The sequence below is a fragment of the Triturus cristatus genome, chromosome 9, assembly GCF_964204655.1.
Source record: "Triturus cristatus chromosome 9, aTriCri1.1, whole genome shotgun sequence".
Taxonomy (NCBI): domain Eukaryota; kingdom Metazoa; phylum Chordata; class Amphibia; order Caudata; family Salamandridae; genus Triturus; species Triturus cristatus.
This window is the reverse complement of record NC_140592.1, coordinates 878,406,731-878,424,703: the sequence shown is the minus strand read 5'-3', so window position 1 is coordinate 878,424,703 and position 17,973 is coordinate 878,406,731. Positions and strand designations below refer to the sequence as shown.

The window sequence follows — 17,973 nt, the reverse complement described above, 5'->3', positions numbered from 1 at the left end:
TGGTCTTTGCTGGGTCCTGTTCCTGTGGCTAGTCCTGCTGGACATTCTCCCTTGGTAAAGTAGAAAAGGAGAGACGTTAGGTTTCCTGTTTATGAATTTTTAGCTACACCCGCCAACTCCCCACTGGGATTTGGCGTGCACTTTTTCAGGGTCAGCCTACTCGGTTCACGTTCCTGGGCCCTTTCGTCAGGGAAACTCCCATTGGAGGTGAGTGAGGCACTCCCTAAACTCTGCGGTGCTTTTCCCTTTAAGGTCTATACCCACACATAAGAGGACCCAAGACCCCTCTCCTGGCCGTCCCGGCTATCTCCGCCCGCTCCTCCTATAAACCTGAGAAGCCAGACTCTGTTCGCCACCACCCATCAGTGAGCGTCCCGTTTTCCCCGCCACTTGCCTGAAACCGGAACCCGATGACGGGGTCCCGGTCGTCTCGTCCGGAGCGCCTTCCTCGGGGTCCGTCTTGGTCCTTGTCTCCGCTGCTTCGCCGTCTCCTCGAGCCTCCGCTCGACTGGCCTCCTTCGTCTTCCTCGCTGTCTTCTTGCTTCCGCTCTCCCCGTTCTGTAGATCTCCCTGGAGCTCCTCGTGTCCCTCGCGTCTCTCTCCGGCTGTCTCTGCTTCCGGGTTTACGTACGCTCCTGGACTCCACCCCTTTGCCGTCGCGAGAGTCAGCACTAGTCGCTTTGGTGGAGTGCCCCCGGGGCACTCGCGCTGCTCTTCACTGGTTGGTCCGTCACATGGCTGTTGAAGGCGGGCTCGCCCCAGGCAGTCGTCTCCCACCTCCAGACTACGGCCGACCTCCTGCATTTGCTGGGGTTCTCCATCAATGTGCCGAAGTCACACCTGAGACCCTCCCAGAAGCTCCTCTTCATCGGAGCGGTTCTAGATTCGGCGCAGTTCCGGGCCTATCCTCCAGAGCAGCGGGTCCGGGATATTCAGGCTCTGATTCCCATCTTTCGGCCTCTATCCTGGGTTTCGGTCAGGTTGGTGCTGCGGCTTCTGGGGCTGATGGCCTCCTGCATCCTGTTGGTGCATTACGCCAGGTGGCGAATGCGGGCTCTGCAGTGGGACCTGAAGTTTCAGTGGGCCCAGCATCGTGGCAACCTGTCCGACCATGTCTTGATCTCGGAGGGTACTGCGAAGCAGTTGCAGTGGTGGCTCACAAACCGCGATTGGGTCAGCGTCAGATCCCTCTCCCTACCCCAACCGGAGCACGTAGTAGTGACGGATGCGTCCCTCCTGGGATGGGGGGGCCACATGGGGGAGGCGGAGATCAGAGGACTCTGGTCTCCGGCGGAGACTCGGCTCCATATCAACCTTTTGGAGCTGAGAGCGATCCGACTTTAAACTGAAGGCATTCCTTCCCGTTGTCCGGGGAAGTGTGGTGCAGGTGTTCACGGACAACACCACTGCCATGTGGTATTGCAACAAACAGGGCGGGGTGGGGTCGTGGACCCTTTGTCAGGAGGCTCTGCGCCTCTGGACATGGCTGGAACACCAGGGCATCACCCTGGTGGTTCAACATCTGGCGGGCTCTCTGAACGCCAGAGCAGACGAACTCAGCCGACGGTACATGATGGATCATGAATGTCGTCTAAACTCGGACGTGGCGCAAGGCCTCTTTCGGCAGTGGGGAGAGCCTTGGTTAGATCTATTCGCCACCGAAGAGAACGCGCAATGTCCGCAGTTCTGCGCGTTGGAGTTTCCAAGGCGGCACTCGCTCGGAGACGCCTTTCGTCACGAGTGGAGTTGCGGCTGTTGTACGCGTTTCCGCCTATACCACTTCTGCCCAGAGTGCTGAAGAAGATCAGGCGTGACCGGGCCCAAGTCATCTTAGTGGCTCCAGATTGGGCACGAAGGTACTGGTATCCCGAGCTACTCAGTATGTCAATCGATCCTCCGACACGACTGCCTCTTCGGGAGGACCTTCTGTCGCAGCAGCAGGGGACGGTTCTCCACCCGAACCTGTCCAGTCTCCACCTCCATGCGTGGAGATTGAGCGGTGACAGTTGATGCCATTTGACTTGCCTCCTGAAGTCTGTGACGTTATTCTGGCAGCCAGGCGTCCCTCCTCTAAAACGGTATACGCCTGCAGGTGGAGCAAATTTGTGGCATGGTGCACAGCAAAGGCTGTGGATCCCCTTTCAGCCGCTCTTTCTGAGGTTCTCCTCTTTTTTCTCTCTCTAGCCCAGCAGAGCTCTGCTCTGGGCACCATGAAAGGTTATCTATCAGCTATCTCGGCTTTCTTATGACTTCCTGATCAGCCTTCTCTTTTCAAATCCCCTGTTGTTTCTCGTTTCCTTAAGGGCATTACTCACATGTTTCCTCCTGTCCCCTTCGTAATGCCTCAGTGGGATTTGAATTTAGTCTTGACCTTTCTGATGTGCGCTCCCTTTGAGCCTCTTCACAATTGTCCCATTCATCTTCTGACTCTTAAGACTGCTTTCCTGGTAGCTATCACCTCGGCTAGACGGGTGTGTGAGCTCCAGGCGTTATCGTCTAAGCCTCCTTTTCTTTCTGTTCATCCGGACAAGGTTGTCCTCCGGACTCGTCCTTCCTTTCTTCCAAAAGTGGTAACTCCCTTTCACATCGGGCAATCTGTCACCTTGCCCACCTTCTTTCCGCCTCCGCATCCTTCGAAATAGGAAGAGAGGCTCCACCGCCTGGACCCAAAACGGGCGCTGTCCTTATTTGGACCGCACCAAACAGTTCCGGGTGTACGACCAGCTTTTTGTTGGATACGTGGGTGCTAAGAAGGGAAGGGCAGTACACAAGCGGACCATCTCACGGTGGGTCGTATTGTGTATAAAGGCTTGTTACTCCTTCGCTAAAAAGGACCCTCCTGTAGGGCTGAGAGCCCATTCCACCCGGGCCAAAGCGGCTACTACTGCCCTGGGACGGGGAGTCCCTTTGCAGGACATTTGTCAGGCAGCAACGTAGGCCTCGCTGCACACGTTTGGCAAGCATTATTGCCTGGACAGCCAAGTCCGGAGAGATGGCTTCTTTGGCCGTTCTGTTTTCCAGGACTTTCTGGTGTGATCTTGGTTCGCAGACCCACCACCGGGGTTGGTATTGCTGGGGTATCTATTCTAACGTGTTTCTTTCAGATGAACAAGTTACTTACCTTCGGTAACGATGTATCTGTAAGAAACATTAGTTAGTTAGATTCCTCACCAATCCACCCATCCTCCCCGTTCTGCGAACCGACATCTAGGGTTAAGGCTATCCTTTCTAGGGCCCTAGATTTTTTGGCACCAGTGTCGGTCTCTTGCATGGCTCTGCATTCCTGGCGCGGAAAGCTATGTACAAGAACTGACGTCAGCGCGCGAGGGCGACGTCTAAGTACTCCGACGACATCATTCCGGCGCACGACGCCGACGACGGACGTGGAGCCGCAGACGACGCCTAGCGACGCGCAAGGGGTATTGCCGACGAAAAATCTTTCCGGATCAAGCCTGACGCCTGGGGATATTCTAAGGTGAGGAATCTAACTAACTAATGTTTCTTACAGATACATCGTTACCGGAGGTAAGTAACTTGTTCTTTAATTCTGCTTGGACAAGTCCTAGGTGGAGTTCCTGCGTCTTTCGTTTATCGTCTTTACCTTTGTAAGGAAATTAGATGTTTTCCCCCCAGATGCTGGCTTTAAGGAAATCCCAGACATTAACTAGGGAGGCTGTTCCTGTATTTACCCCCGAAATCTCGGAATCCAATCCCTCATGTGTTTCTTATAGTTTTCGTCAAGAAGTAATGCTCTTTCGAAGGTCGAAGTTGAGGTTCTCGAGCCCCACCTATTCCAGCACGAGCGGATTATGGTTAGATAGAAGTCTGGGGTGTCTATCTATTTTGCACTTTGACTGAATCATGGATGATACAAAAAAATAATCCAGTTGTGCATGTTTGTGGTGAGGGGCAGGAAAAAAAAGTAAAACCATCTTCTATCGACCTCCCCGTTGCCCAGATGTCCATCAAGCCATGCATGCTACATAGAAGTGAAAGCACTTGAAACACTTTAGGTTTTCTCCCTACATACTTAGGGGCGGACTCCCAGTTATTGGGTAAATTGGACCCCGGGATCATCCACTATAGACCCACACAAAGAGCAAAGCCTAAAATAGTCCATCCCCACTATGGTAGACTTAGTGATCACCCATCTCCCCATTGAATCCACTTGTGTCTGGGGAAACTGCATTTTATTGTGTCGGGCTAGTATGGCGACACCACGGGTATGTGATCCTTGAGTGGTCCCTCCTATCAGCCTATAGCCAAGGTTTTTTAACAGGCCCACCCTTGATTCTTCTATGAGAGTTTCTTGCAGACAGACGATGTCTGCTCGCAGTGATTGCAGCCCTAAATGTACCCTTTGTCTTTTCTTGGCATCGTGTAGCCTGCATATGTCAACCGTGGGTATGCGGAGCTTCCCAGCACCTATCATCCGTACCGCCATATTGTATTATGCCATCCACGAACAAGCTTAACTACAGAAATGTCCGGACTTACAACACAAACACCAAATGCAAACAAATTGTGTGGTTCCCTTTATCCACCCGCCCACCCCACCCCCCCAAAAAATGAGCAATCAGGCATAGCCTGAGCGATGTGTCCCCAGACCCCTACCCCCGCCATCCCTCTCTCCATAGAGTGATAAAAGAAAAAACAAACAAAAGAAAGAAGAGTATCGTCCTTGCCCCAGTTAGCCTCCCACCGCAACTTCCTTCAAGTAATATCTTTCTAGGTTCATCCTAAATATCATTTAACATTATTATTAATGTTCCCCGGACTCAGTTCTGTCAAATATTCTTGTGCATGTATCTCTGATGTAAAACTACGAATATGACCTCTGAAGATGACCTTTAGCCTGGCCGGGATTAGGAGGTAGACTTCTGCTCCTACCCTTTGGAAGGGGCTGATTAACTGCCGGAGGCGCCATCTTCGCTCCATGGTAGCATGTGTGAAGTCCTGTTTAGCGAAGAATGATACCCCTTCAAAAGATTTATTAGCGTTCGGGCATGCCTTAGCATAGATATATTGCCTCAACAAGAAATTGCCAAAATAGACAAGCATTGCCCTGGGCCTTTTTGGATTCATTCTGTGGGTGTTTCCCCGCCGTTAAGGGGAAGCGGTGAGCCCTTTGGACCTCTGCATTCCAGTCCTAATTAACTAGATCCGGGAAGGCTACTCTTAGTAGATTAACCACGTAGTCTCTTGGGTCATCACCCTCCACCCCTTTGGGAATCCCAAGCAAATGTAGGTTATTCCGCCACTGGCGGTTCTCCTGGTCCTCCAGTTTGAGTATGACATTAGCCAGTTCCGCACCGTGTGATGCTTTCTGAGCTTTCAGTGTGTCTACTTCGGTCTCCAGGGACTCTGTATGGCCTTCAACTGTTGTTAGTCGGTCTGCAAATTCTCCATAGACTTTGCTCAGCTTTCGCACCCCAACCTGCAGTTTCTTTGAGGAGACCCTGGCCTGTCAGCTTTCGTTGAAGTTCTCTTCCTGCATTTGTTTAAGGGACAGAAAGATAGTGGTGAGAGATGGTTCTTGTCCCCCGGCTGCGACCCCTGCTTCGGTGTAGTCCCTATCGCTTATCCCGGGTTCATGAAATGAAAGCTGGCCATTGGAGTAGTCCCATTCAGCTGCTGCTTGCTGTTCCCTGATGGGCCCTCCTTTCCCACCCTCCTGTATTTCTTCTTTGAGGACTTTCTCTTTCTTTGCCTGTTTTGAAGGTCATCCAGGGAAACACTACTCTCAGATCCAGAGAAACTTCACTTTCGAAGGATGAGCACTCCTAATAAGATGAGTCCGAACCATCTGTCAGAGAAAAAAACTTCTCTCCCCCGGCCATTCAGGGGATAAAGTTCCCATATGTTTGTGGCTTGACTTCCCCGGTCTAGGCAAGATAACTTCTTTAGATTTAGCCACCCTTGGGGTCACCTCTTCTTCCTCACCTTGAACTGCCCCTTGTGTGGCGAAATTCATTTCCAGCCCCAAATTTAGGGTGGGATTGACACGTTGTGCATTTCCTGGGGCAATTACAGGGGGGTTATTACCTTTGTCTGAGCTGTCATTCTGATCCCCAAGACTTTCGAACATTACAGGGGTTTAATGTTGGGGATACCCCTCTCCTGGTGTAAGGGCAGCGCTGCTTAAGTCATTTTTGCTTGGATCAAAGGAGGGTCCGAGAGTTTTCCCATCCCACCCTAACAGGGGGCTATAGTTGTTTGGAGAGTCCCACCCTCCTGCAGCCCGTTACCTGGAGGTGCCTTCAATGCTTGTTTTTTCGTCCCTCCGGGCTCCCGTCTGACTCTGGCGGTGTTCTCTCTTTGTTTAGGGCCTTGGCTACCTCCGAGCTTACACCACTTGTTGTGGTCGATCCAGCAGTCCTTAGTGTGATTGACTTCCATCCAAGACCGTAATGTTGATCTTCGCGGCAGTTACTCCGAATTCATTTAACTGCTTCCTGGTCCGTAAAGTAATCCAAAATGCCACGGTCCGGACTCCAGCTCTGCGTTGCTGCCTCGCGCAATCCGCAGCCTCCAGCCACAGCTGCAGTCAATCTGTCTGCCGATCATTGAAGGTGAGAGGGATAGCGTGAGTGGGCAGTGGGTCTAGGCGGTCGCCATCTTTGCTCTCCGTCGGTCTGTACTGTATCCCAAGCAATAATAATTTTTAAAAAAGAAATGCAGCAATATAAAAATCTGTCTTTGGGGGCGTTCCTCTACTCCTCGTGTTTTCATCAGGCAGGCCTGAGCTTCCCAAAATGGAACCCCAGGTCCTCTTTGTAATGTACCAGTGCAGACACTTCTATTGTTGTGCCCATGTATCCTGCTACCACCAGCATTTCCACATGCAACACACACACTCAGTCTGCTCATGCTGTTTAAAATGCAGTCTGTCTGTGCTTTACCAGTGTGTCACTTTAAACATCCTATATCAGAGCACACAGATTTATCATGTGCACACTGTTTCACACTGCACCCTCTGTGTAGTGTACGTCCTGTGCGCTCACATGCACTCAGCACTTTTTCACTATGCATGCACTTCTACACCAGGCTAATGTAAGCCAAGGGTGAATTAAACACAGAACAGCAGAACGTTTAAAAATTTGGAGTGAGCCTGTAGTCCTCACTCCAGTGACAGGATGAAAAGGACCTGGCCACGACTACTAATCATCACACGTATGTGCCAACATCGCACATGTGCTATTTAACTCCTGTTGAAGGCAGTAGACTTTCACCACTATGATGGTAGCACTTTGAGTGCCCCTTCCGGTCCAACAAAAACGCATTCCATGAGACAGGCCTATGTCATGTCACATGCATGATTTGTGTCCGCCTATGACAAAAAAATCAGCATTAGGGATCGAAAAAAACAATACAGTTCGGCACTCTATGAGGACTTTTCCGTCCCATCAGCGTGAATTCTTTCTTGATTGACACGCTAAGCATGAATGAATGAATGAAAGGGAATTTTGGAGTGCACAGCTATGCTGAGGAGTGTCCTGGCACTTACAAGGCAGAGCCTATGTACTCCACTCCAAACAGAAAACTTACTGCTCCCCAGAGAAAAGCCAGGTTTATAGTGGAAAGTGGGCTCAGAAGAGATTAGGCGCTATTCTCGCAGGAGCTTATTACACGCCTTGGCCACAAGAAAGGAAAAGGCTTTACTGCCCCTTCGAGCACATGTACAGCGCAAGATTACTAAAAGTGGGGCAGAAATAGGCAGCAGCACTCTAGAAGGTATATACTGGGTGAATCTCACAGCCAGATAGCCAGGACTAGAAAGATGCACTGCCCTGTGAACCAAAGTTAAGGCTTTCAACAGAATCTGTTTTGTAACGGGCAACCAATGCAGAACTTTTGAAGCAACTGCAGTCTAAGAACATCTCGGCAGGCAAATAGTAGTAAGACTGCGCATTTTGGGCCAACTGTATATGCTTCACCTAAGCTTTCCCTGCTCCAAAAGACATGGCATTTGTGTAATCCAAATGCGAAGTGATCAGGGTATGGATTACTACTTTTCTCGCCTCCAAAGGCAGGAGAGGGAGGAATTTCTTAACAGTGCGGAGCAATGCAAACCATGGCAAAAATCTGCAACTTCATGGAGAGGGGGTTTATTCAACTTCACCACTAGATTTTTCAACCACTTACAGGGTAGGAGGCAGGGCAGGCAATGCAGAGGGCCCAAGGATCTTCCCACCAGGTGGACACGTGCGACACAAATGGAATAGTTTCCGTCATGCAGTCGGTGAAGAAAACTGCAATAGAGGCGTGAGAGCCCTCAAAGCCAAAGAGCATCTGAGTGCCACCAGCGTAAGACATAATTTTACATCCAAACGGCTCGACAAAAGATGCCAAGGGGGCCATGAAAATATGGGAAAAAGGTAAGGCTGAGAGAGGCGTCCTGCAGTACCCCTCGGTTAACTGCCTTGACCTCCGAAGAAAAAGAGGCGACCCAGACTGACTGGCCTCTGGCAGCCAGGAATGAGTTACACCAGTGCCACTCATTCCTGGCCACACAGTACCCCTCACAACCCAAGACAGTGCAGGATGTAGAGTGAGAGATACTGTCAAAGGCAGCGGACCAATCGAGAAGGATCAAGACCTACATCCAACGTCCACTTAATGTGGTCTGAAATTCCCAGAGCTGCTAATTCCTTATTGTGACTGGAGCAAAAGCATTACTCTGCCTTCCAGTGATTGAGTTGGGAATGTCCCTTTTGTACTTTTTCTTTAGGGTGATGACCCATAGGTGGGTCAAGCCATCTTCCCCATAACATCAGACCTATGCCCACAATGCCCCAGAGTGCAGTCGCGATATTGAGGTTCTAATCCCAACTCAGGTTTTACATTTGGGCTTCAACCATGTGGATCGTAGATTGCACAGTGAGGTGTGTTAATTTTCCCAGAGACACAAAATCCCCCAAAGTGCCATCACAAGCTCACTTAGAAGGATAAACTCAAAGTGTGTAACATTTACCTACCCATGTCCAAACGTCTGAGGATTGTTAAGCCTTCAACAAGCTTCTTCATAGGACTGTTAAATTGAGGGGGATCCAGAGATGGGCTCATTTCGTCTTGATGCAGTCAAAGCCCAAACAGGGCTCCATTAAAGGTCATGGTCTGTCAACTGAGGAAGAAGGGCGTGAGGAAACTGACATAGTGCAGAGGGGTGAGTCTGACATCAAGGATATCTACAGCTAACTGAGAAAGAAGAGGTGCTGAAAAAGTCGCAGAGAGATTGGGATTAGACTAAAGAAATTCATGCCAGCAAAGCCTCAGGGCCACAGTGGGACCGAGCCAAAACCCTCAGACTCTGAAGTCTTCGATAAGACAATTGACACAAAAAACAAAGCTAGTCCAAAGAAAGTCAAACCCCAAAAAGCCCCACAGCTCAAAGCATAATGAGACCATTGGGAAAACACTTTCAGACTTGACTCTGAAAGAAAATCGAGGTCAGAGGAAGGAAAGGTAGGCAATGGGGAAAGAGACTCCGATCCTGAAAAGAAAATATTCCCTAACACTCTACCTCGAACAGGCGCTTGAGGTCCAAAAGAAGACTCAAGGCCAAAATGGTGGTCATGCTACAGAATGAAAAGGAGTCCATTGAAGCCTTCACTGGGTTTAGAATCCCTTCAAGAAAAAAGGTGAGTTGGACACTGAGAGAGTAGATCAAGTTAGAGCCACCATCATACCCTGAACCTCAGGAGGAAGTTCAAGAACCTTTCTATGGACAGGAAGAAGAGTATGAACATGGTATGCTTCACATATCTGGGATAACGAACATGGGTGGCAAGAACTGGATACAGACATCCCAGAAGAAGGCATCAATTCAAACCCCTCAAAACCATTGCTCACAGTTGATATCGGATGCAGTTAGAAGAAAAAACAAAACAACCAGAAGTAGGTTTTCTTCTCGAAACCTAACATCCTGCACCGAAAAATAACCAATTAATTCCCATGTTGCCAGTCATGTTAGACCAAGGTGAAAGGGGGGTTTAAAGAGCTACCTCTTCTAAAGTATTTACAAATCTACCTTTTCTAAAGCAGCCACGCCAGAGACAGAAAACAAATTACAGGCTCTCTACAAGATCTTATGTATAACAAGCACTAAATAAGTTTCGCCTACTTGGAAACTATTGGCATTGGCAGTGTCTTTTAGCCATGTTGTACAGTAGTGTGGAATAGAGTAGAATGTGGAGTGGCATGGCGTATAGTGGTGTGGAGTGGCGTAGAGTGGAGTTGACTGGCATAGAGTAGATCAGTTTAGAGTGGAGTGGCGTAGTGTAGAGTGAAGTGGCCTCACACAGAGTGGCGTAGGTTCGAGTGGGGTAGAGTGGAGTGGCATGATGCTAAGCGGTGTAGTGTAGTGTAGAGTGGCAACGAGTGGTGTGGGGTAGACTGACACGGTGAAATGGCGTGTAGTGGAGTGGCATAGATTGGAGTGATGTGCAGTAGAGTGGTGTATAAAGTGGTGCAGTGTAAAGTGCAGTGATGTAGAGTGGTGCAGAGCACAGTGGTGTACAGCTGTGAAGCAAAGAGTGCTGTGGCATAGAGTAGATTGGTGTACAGTGCAGTGGCACAAGTAGAGTGTCGTTTATAGTGGAGCAGAGTAGAGCAGTGCAGAGTGGCATAGAGCAGAGTGCATTGGCATAGAGTGGTGCAGTATCAGAGGTCAGTAATGTAGAGTGGTGCAGAGTAGAGTGTAGTTGCAGAAAGTAGTGTGTTGTAGAGTGCAGTGGTGTAGATTGATGCAGCGTGTAGTGCAGTGGTGTAGAGTGCACTTTCATAAAATAGAGTGGTGCAGAGTAGAGTACAGTGGCATAGAGTACATGGAAGAGGGGTAAGAGGAAAAAGACTACATGGAAGGGGAGTAGAAGCTACATGGGCAGAGATACGGGAGGTGGAATAAAAACACAAACACTCATATGGAGTGCTTGAACACAAAGAAGAAAGTAGCTCAAAAACAGGAGCAGCGGTTGAACACAAGTACTTGCACCATGCTCTCGAGGAGGGTCAAACACAAGAAGAGGACATGATGCCCATATGCCATGACAAGAGGAACAAAGAAAATGAGAGCGCCGCTGAAGCTAACAAATGGTAAACAATCGCGGGTATAAGAAGGCAATAACTTTCATCCAAAAATGTAAGACGATAGCTAACACTTGTCTGAAATCAGCATTGAATGCAGCTGGCACGCCAATGGGTAGATGTGCACTGTTTTCGGCCTCAGAAGACTAGCCCAGCTAAGGGCTCTAGGTTCAAACAGGAGGTTGCAGGCAATCATAATTAACACTCCTTGGGGTAAGTTTGTTTGCACCCGCAGTGGAGGATTCCCTCCAATAGGTGCAATGTTACATCAGAGGCAATTAGGGCCCTGTAGTTTTAAGGATTCTTCAGAAGATGAGTTACTCCTACTGTTGCCAGGATTCTGCTCATGCACAGAACTATGCGCAGGAAACCAGGACCTCAGTGAATTGTGGTGTACCAAAAAACTCACCTTAGTACCCAGAACCCCTATCTGACAAGCATGTGTCTCATTCGTTTCCGTACTACAGCAAAGCTACTAATGATTAGACAACCCAGAACAAGCGACTTAGGTTACTCTCAGGAATGGTGGGAATCAAGAACACCTTTTCGTTTTTATTCTCATATCAGTACACAACTTGAGTAATCAGAGACACGGAAAAGTTTAAAATGTTTATTTTTAACTACGTGATCTAAGATGCAGTATTTTGGCCAACATAAGCAGACAAATGATTAGAAATAAAACCATCAGCATTGTTACAATTCCAAAAAAAAAGGGAGAAATCATATTATAATGATAGTGGAAACAGGGCCTATAGCACCTAGTGTACCACCCTCCCCTGGCTAGAAACTAGTTTTATAATAATAGAAGGTCTCTAGGTTTGAATGGGGAACCCCATACCTCCAAGATCAGTTTAGGCGAATCACATCACAGGATCAGCACTGCTCTCTGTGTCTGGAAAGGTTTTCTCCAAGAGTGCCAGCATCATGCATGCAATGCAATATTAAAGGCACCCGAGTTTCAGACATTTGCAGCTGTGTGCTTTTTGTGTCTAGAGCGTGGGCCGATCAACCTGAATTCAACAGCATACATTGTTATTTGACCTTGACGGTTTCTGCACACAGTGTTCAGACTAAGGTCGCGGTGTAAGTCTAGGGATGTGAAAAACAGACCGTTCATATGTGAAGAAAAAGCAAGCAAGCAGTTTTACTTATAATAACAGCCACCTATAGTGTTGTGTGCAAAAGCGGCAAAGTGGCAAGATGGCGTTTAACTTCTAAAACGCTTATGCTAACATAGCAATGTGTGCAGGCAGACCCCTGTCTTCACTACACTACCAGAAAAACCATGGGTGGGGGGTTTTAGTCTGACACAAAACAATCCCCAAATTCACAGCCAGCCACCAGGGCAGTGGGAGGAGCACAGGTATGCAGTGGCTGTATCCAATGACACTAAAAGAGCTCTTTCGAGTCCGTAACGGAACACTGGAAGGTCAGCCTCTGCCCCAAAATGAGCCTCTAATCATGGTACCCCAATCTATCAGACACCTGTTGGGGGCATACCGGGAGGTTTCCCTTAGGAGTGGAAGGAAATTACTTCTGATAAATAGTGGCTCAACATCATAAAGTACTGATACTGCATAGAGCTAGAACTTATACTACCACTTGTCAAGCCAAATAAAAGACTTTTAAACAAGACAAACTTCTAAGAGAAAAAAGACCTCCTACAAAAGGTGGATGAGAAAGAAGGTACTAAGACACAAACCCAATCAGGAACTATACTCTGTCTATCTCCTGATCCTAAAAAAGACTTGATATTTAGGTACCCCATTGACCTTAGATTCTTGAACAAATTTGCCAAGACACAGAAGTTAAGATGGCCACACTGCAAGGCGTCATCTCGATCTTGTCAAGAGGCCAAGCTCCACTCCCTTGACTAATGGTGGAGGTCTGCGAAAACGAAGAGTAAGCCACTAATGCTCCCATTACGTGGATATCTACACTTAGAGTTGGTACTGTGTGACAGCAACAGGCCTCGGGAAGGGGGTTGGAATGAGAGAAAGAGGATGGTTTCTCCAACTTAAGGGGATAGAGCCTTTTCTGTGTATGACTTTTCTTCCCACAGTTCTGAAGGAGAGTTTGAAGGCCAATAGACAAATATGTGCTGTGAAAAGGGAAGGAGGAAAAACATAAACAATTTACAATTTTTTTAATCCCTTACCTTTCCCTTGCGTATGTCTCAGCAGTTGATTTACCTTTCAGCTCGCCCATGGGAAGTCACCCATCTTCAGTTGCTACTTATTGATACTCTTTGCACTCAAAAAATGAAAACACACAAGTTGGACAGTGGACCAAAAGCAACCGTTCCCCGTTCGGACTGTTTATTTGACACCCCTCCAACATGGCGATTTGTTTTCCTCTTGGATTTATACATGCGGAAGCGCAGACACGGTTCTCACACGGGTCACGTGATTAAGTGAGCCTTAAATGCCAAATTTACTATTGGGACACATAATATTACATCATTGTGGCCCCTTTTATATTCCTTGGTTAGTGAGCACCCATTCATCACCATTTCACTACGTTATTGACAGATCCAATGCTTTTGCGCAAATAAGATCCTCACATGGTTCGTTGCTATATAATTATTGAATCCACCATCGTTGCAATTCACACACTTAAGTTATGTGGTGCACCACATTGGCGTAATTTTTCGTTGACTTTTAGACTCTTACCGTCTGTCCCTGACCTCCTTTTTGACGGAAACCTATTGGTTTTCCATGTGTATTATCCCCTTTCAACATTGCGGCATCTACTTGCTTAGAATCTCCCATACAGGCTTATTACATCGCACGCGCATGTCACGTGACAACGCGACGCTTTATGGCTGTGTCGAGTCGTAGGGCGGCAGGAGAACACCGAACATCGTGCGACGCGACACTTCTTACTACTAAGGTATGAACATATTTTTTGAGTTTACAATTGTTAGGGTTAATCAGACATTAGCCCCCTAGCTGTTTCTTGAATAGGGGGGTGGGAATGAGCCCATCTTCCACCTTTCCTCGCATTATGCGCCATTATTCTGGTCCTTTTCAAACTTGTGCCCATAACGGTTAGGATATATAAGACACTGCTACCCAGCAGGATCCTTAATAATGGAGGGGCGAACTAATTGATCTTTTCACCAATGTCTGAGGATATATGTTGATGGTATTGTCGCGCCTGCTAAACAGATCGTATCATGGTTCTGTCTTTCTCTAAAAGATATCCCACACCCATACAGTGGGTTCCTTAATAAGGGGGTGCAAATGAATTGATCCTTTCACCAATATTTGATGATATACGTTGTTGGCATTTTCGCGCTTGCTTAGCAGAACGTATTATGGTTATGTTGTTCTCTAAAATTTAGCTCATACTCGTTTTCGGTATACATGACCATTATCTTTCCAACGGTCACTTTCATAATGTGTTTGGAATAGCCTAATTCCTATAAATATATGCCTTGGACAGTCTATGGCGTGCTCTGATGGGTTGTCAAGGCAAGATTAGTGTATTCTGATTCTTGGAGGAAAAAATTCCAATTCAAAGCAAGTTGATTTAAACGTGAGCTAGTCCTTTATTTGCACTCATACATAGGGGTGGGTATGAGAAAAAACCAAGGGGTGGCACAGCCAACACGTGTTTCGCCCCCTACATGGCCTATAGGCCTGGGGCTTCTTCAGGGCTGTTCATTTTAAGGGTAGGTAAAAAACATTTGGGATATGCGAATGCATATGACATGTTAAGCACAAGAGTTAAAGAGAAAACAGGCCAGTGAGTCAAAATGTAAGAACGTTAATGGGAGAAGAAAACAGAAAGAACAATAAGATACACATTTAGGAGTAATGTTTAACAGCGGAGAATTAGTAGGGAAAAGGATAGTGCGTTTTATAGAAGAAAGCCAAAGGAAAAAAGAAAAAAAAAAAGGGGGGTTTGTTTTAATTATTTGGAGAGGTCACGTGAGGGTTAGTGTGGACGGTACAGTAGGTATCAAGAATAAGTAAGTTAAAGGTACAGTGTGTGACATATTATAGGATACAATACAATATTGTGCATGTCCATATTAGAGAAAGAAGAATCACAGGACGTAATGGAGGTCATCAAGACCAAAGAAGTCAAAGGTTCCATATGCCACAGATCATTCGAGTGTATAAACAGAAACATTGTCATATATCGAGAAAAATACGTTATTTGTATCAATTTACAGGGTAAATGTAATGTGATCCACATACGCGTAACGGTATGAAATTTTCGACAAGTCATAGAGTATGGAACACGAGAGTGAATAAATAACAGTGCCAAAAAAGTATACATTGGTGAAGAACGGCAATGACGAAACGTATATATGACACATTGTGGGCCAACAAAACATTAAAGTTTGGTGTGTAAATAAGTAAAAGTTATATATTTACAGGTTTGTACCGGGTCATGGGCATCAGGGTGATGAGTTGATATTGCGTCGGTAGGGTTTGTCACGAGAGAGAGGATTTAAATTAGTCTTTATAATGGAACTGGTCGTAGCGCATGCAAGGCGAGTATGGTGATATCTCAATTATAGACGAGAAAAGTGAGAAGGCTTAAAGCCAAGTGGTCGTGATTCAGTGATCAGGTAAAATCAGGTGGCGTGGTTGTTGTGTAATAAAATGCTCGAGGTGAGTATCTTGGTTGGTTGTACGCGAGATCGTGAATAGGGTAATCAAGGAGGGAATTTACAGGCGTCTGAATCATTCGAAAGAGTTCATTAACGTGCACTAGGTATTTCATGCGTGAACTTATAAATCGGCCGTCAAAAAGTCGAGGTCGGCAGCACGGCAAATTGTGGTCCCAAACGGGATAGACGTATTTATATTTACGTGGCGCGGTATTGTGAGGGCATATGTAAAAGGTTTAGCGTGCTCTTGAATGATGAAGTTAAGTAGAAACTGATAATACAGTGGTGACAAGACTTGACGTGATTACAGCAAGACGTGATCAGAGAGGCGTTTTCACTGTGCGTGTTTAATTTTAAATTTAAAAGTATAACAAAATACGAGTATTGTGGTCGTGCAGATTTATATTTTACAGTGATGGTATTCGTGACGAGTGAGGTATTTAAGCGTTAGAGGCAAGGAAGGGCAGAGTAGAGCTTACCGGGTATTACTGAAAATGGACGTTTCCACGATGTGCTAGAAAGATATAGTCTCTACTTAACTTCATCATTCAAGAGCACGCTAAACCTTTTACATATGCCCTCACAATACCGCGCCACGTAAATATAAATACGTCTATCCCGTTTGGGACCACAATTTGCCGTGCTGCCGACCTCGACTTTTTGACGGCCGATTTATAAGTTCACGCATGAAATACCTAGTGCACGTTAATGAACTCTTTCGAATGATTCAGACGCCTGTAAATTCCCTCCTTGATTACCCTATTCACGATCTCGCGTACAACCAACCAAGATACTCACCTCGAGCATTTTATTACACAACAACCACGCCACCTGATTTTACCTGATCACTGAATCACGACCACTTGGCTTTAAGCCTTCTCACTTTTCTCGTCTATAATTGAGATATCACCATACTCGCCTTGCATGCGCTACGACCAGTTCCATTATAAAGACTAATTTAAATCCTCTCTCTCGTGACAAACCCTACCGACGCAATATCAACTCATCACCCTGATGCCCATGACCCGGTACAAACCTGTAAATATATAACTTTTACTTATTTACACACCAAACTTTAATGTTTTGTTGGCCCACAATGTGTCATATATACGTTTCGTCATTGCCGTTCTTCACCAATGTATACTTTTTTGGCACTGTTATTTATTCACTCTCGTGTTCCATACTCTATGACTTGTCGAAAATTTCATACCGTTACGCGTATGTGGATCACATTACATTTACCCTGTAAATTGATACAAATAACGTATTTTTCTCGATATATGACAATGTTTCTGTTTATACACTCGAATGATCTGTGGCATATGGAACCTTTGACTTCTTTGGTCTTGATGACCTCCATTACGTCCTGTGATTCTTCTTTCTCTAATATGGACATGCACAATATTGTATTGTATCCTATAATATGTCACACACTGTACCTTTAACTTACTTATTCTTGATACCTACTGTACCGTCCACACTAACCCTCACGTGACCTCTCCAAATAATTAAAACAAACCCCCCTTCTTTTTTCCTTTGGCTTTCTTCTATAAAACGCACTATCCTTTTCCCTACTAATTCTCCGCTGTTAAACATTACTCCTAAATGTGTATCTTATTGTTCTTTCTGTTTTCTTCTCCCATTAACGTTCTTACATTTTGACTCACTGGCCTGTTTTCTCTTTAACTCTTGTGCTTAACATGTCATATGCATTCGCATATCCCAAATGTTTTTTACCTACCCTTAAAATGAACAGCCCTGAAGAAGCCCCAGGCCTATAGGCCATGTAGGGGGCGAAACACGTGTTGGCTGTGCCACCCCTTGGTTTTTTCTCATACCCACCCCTATGTATGAGTGCAAATAAAGGACTAGCTCACGTTTAAATCAACTTGCTTTGAATTGGAATTTTTTCCTCCAAGAATCAGAATACACTAATCTTGCCTTGACAACCCATCAGAACTTTTGCTAAAACTAGGGGGATAGGGGTTTCCCCCTGTCATTGGGCAAGAACCAGTACCTCTCGACTAACGCTTATTACCTGGCGAGTAAGGGATAGGGGCCTTTCTCCCCTCTTCCGAAGAAAAACAGTCTATGGCGTGGCCAGTTTTTGTGAGGAATATTCTGTGACAATCATGGATATACTGTTAATAACACGCGGCATAGAGACCTCTGCCTACATTCAAGATGTTCACAATCTTTGGGCCTGTCTAGTACGTGTGCATTAATGTTTTAGCGGAGATTGTGGAGGAAATACTCTATAT

General features: G+C 46.5%; 1 long non-coding RNA gene across 1 annotated transcript in view; it reads left to right on the top strand.

Annotated features, from left to right (window-relative positions):
• Positions 1-13,906: 13,906 nt before the first annotated feature.
• Positions 13,907-17,973, top strand: part of LOC146799002 (uncharacterized) — a 30,205-nt gene continuing 26,138 nt past the window's right edge. The window contains exon 1 of the long non-coding RNA XR_014968826.1: positions 13,907-13,977. This is a non-coding gene — a long non-coding RNA (uncharacterized LOC146799002). The remainder of the gene's footprint in view (positions 13,978-17,973) is intronic.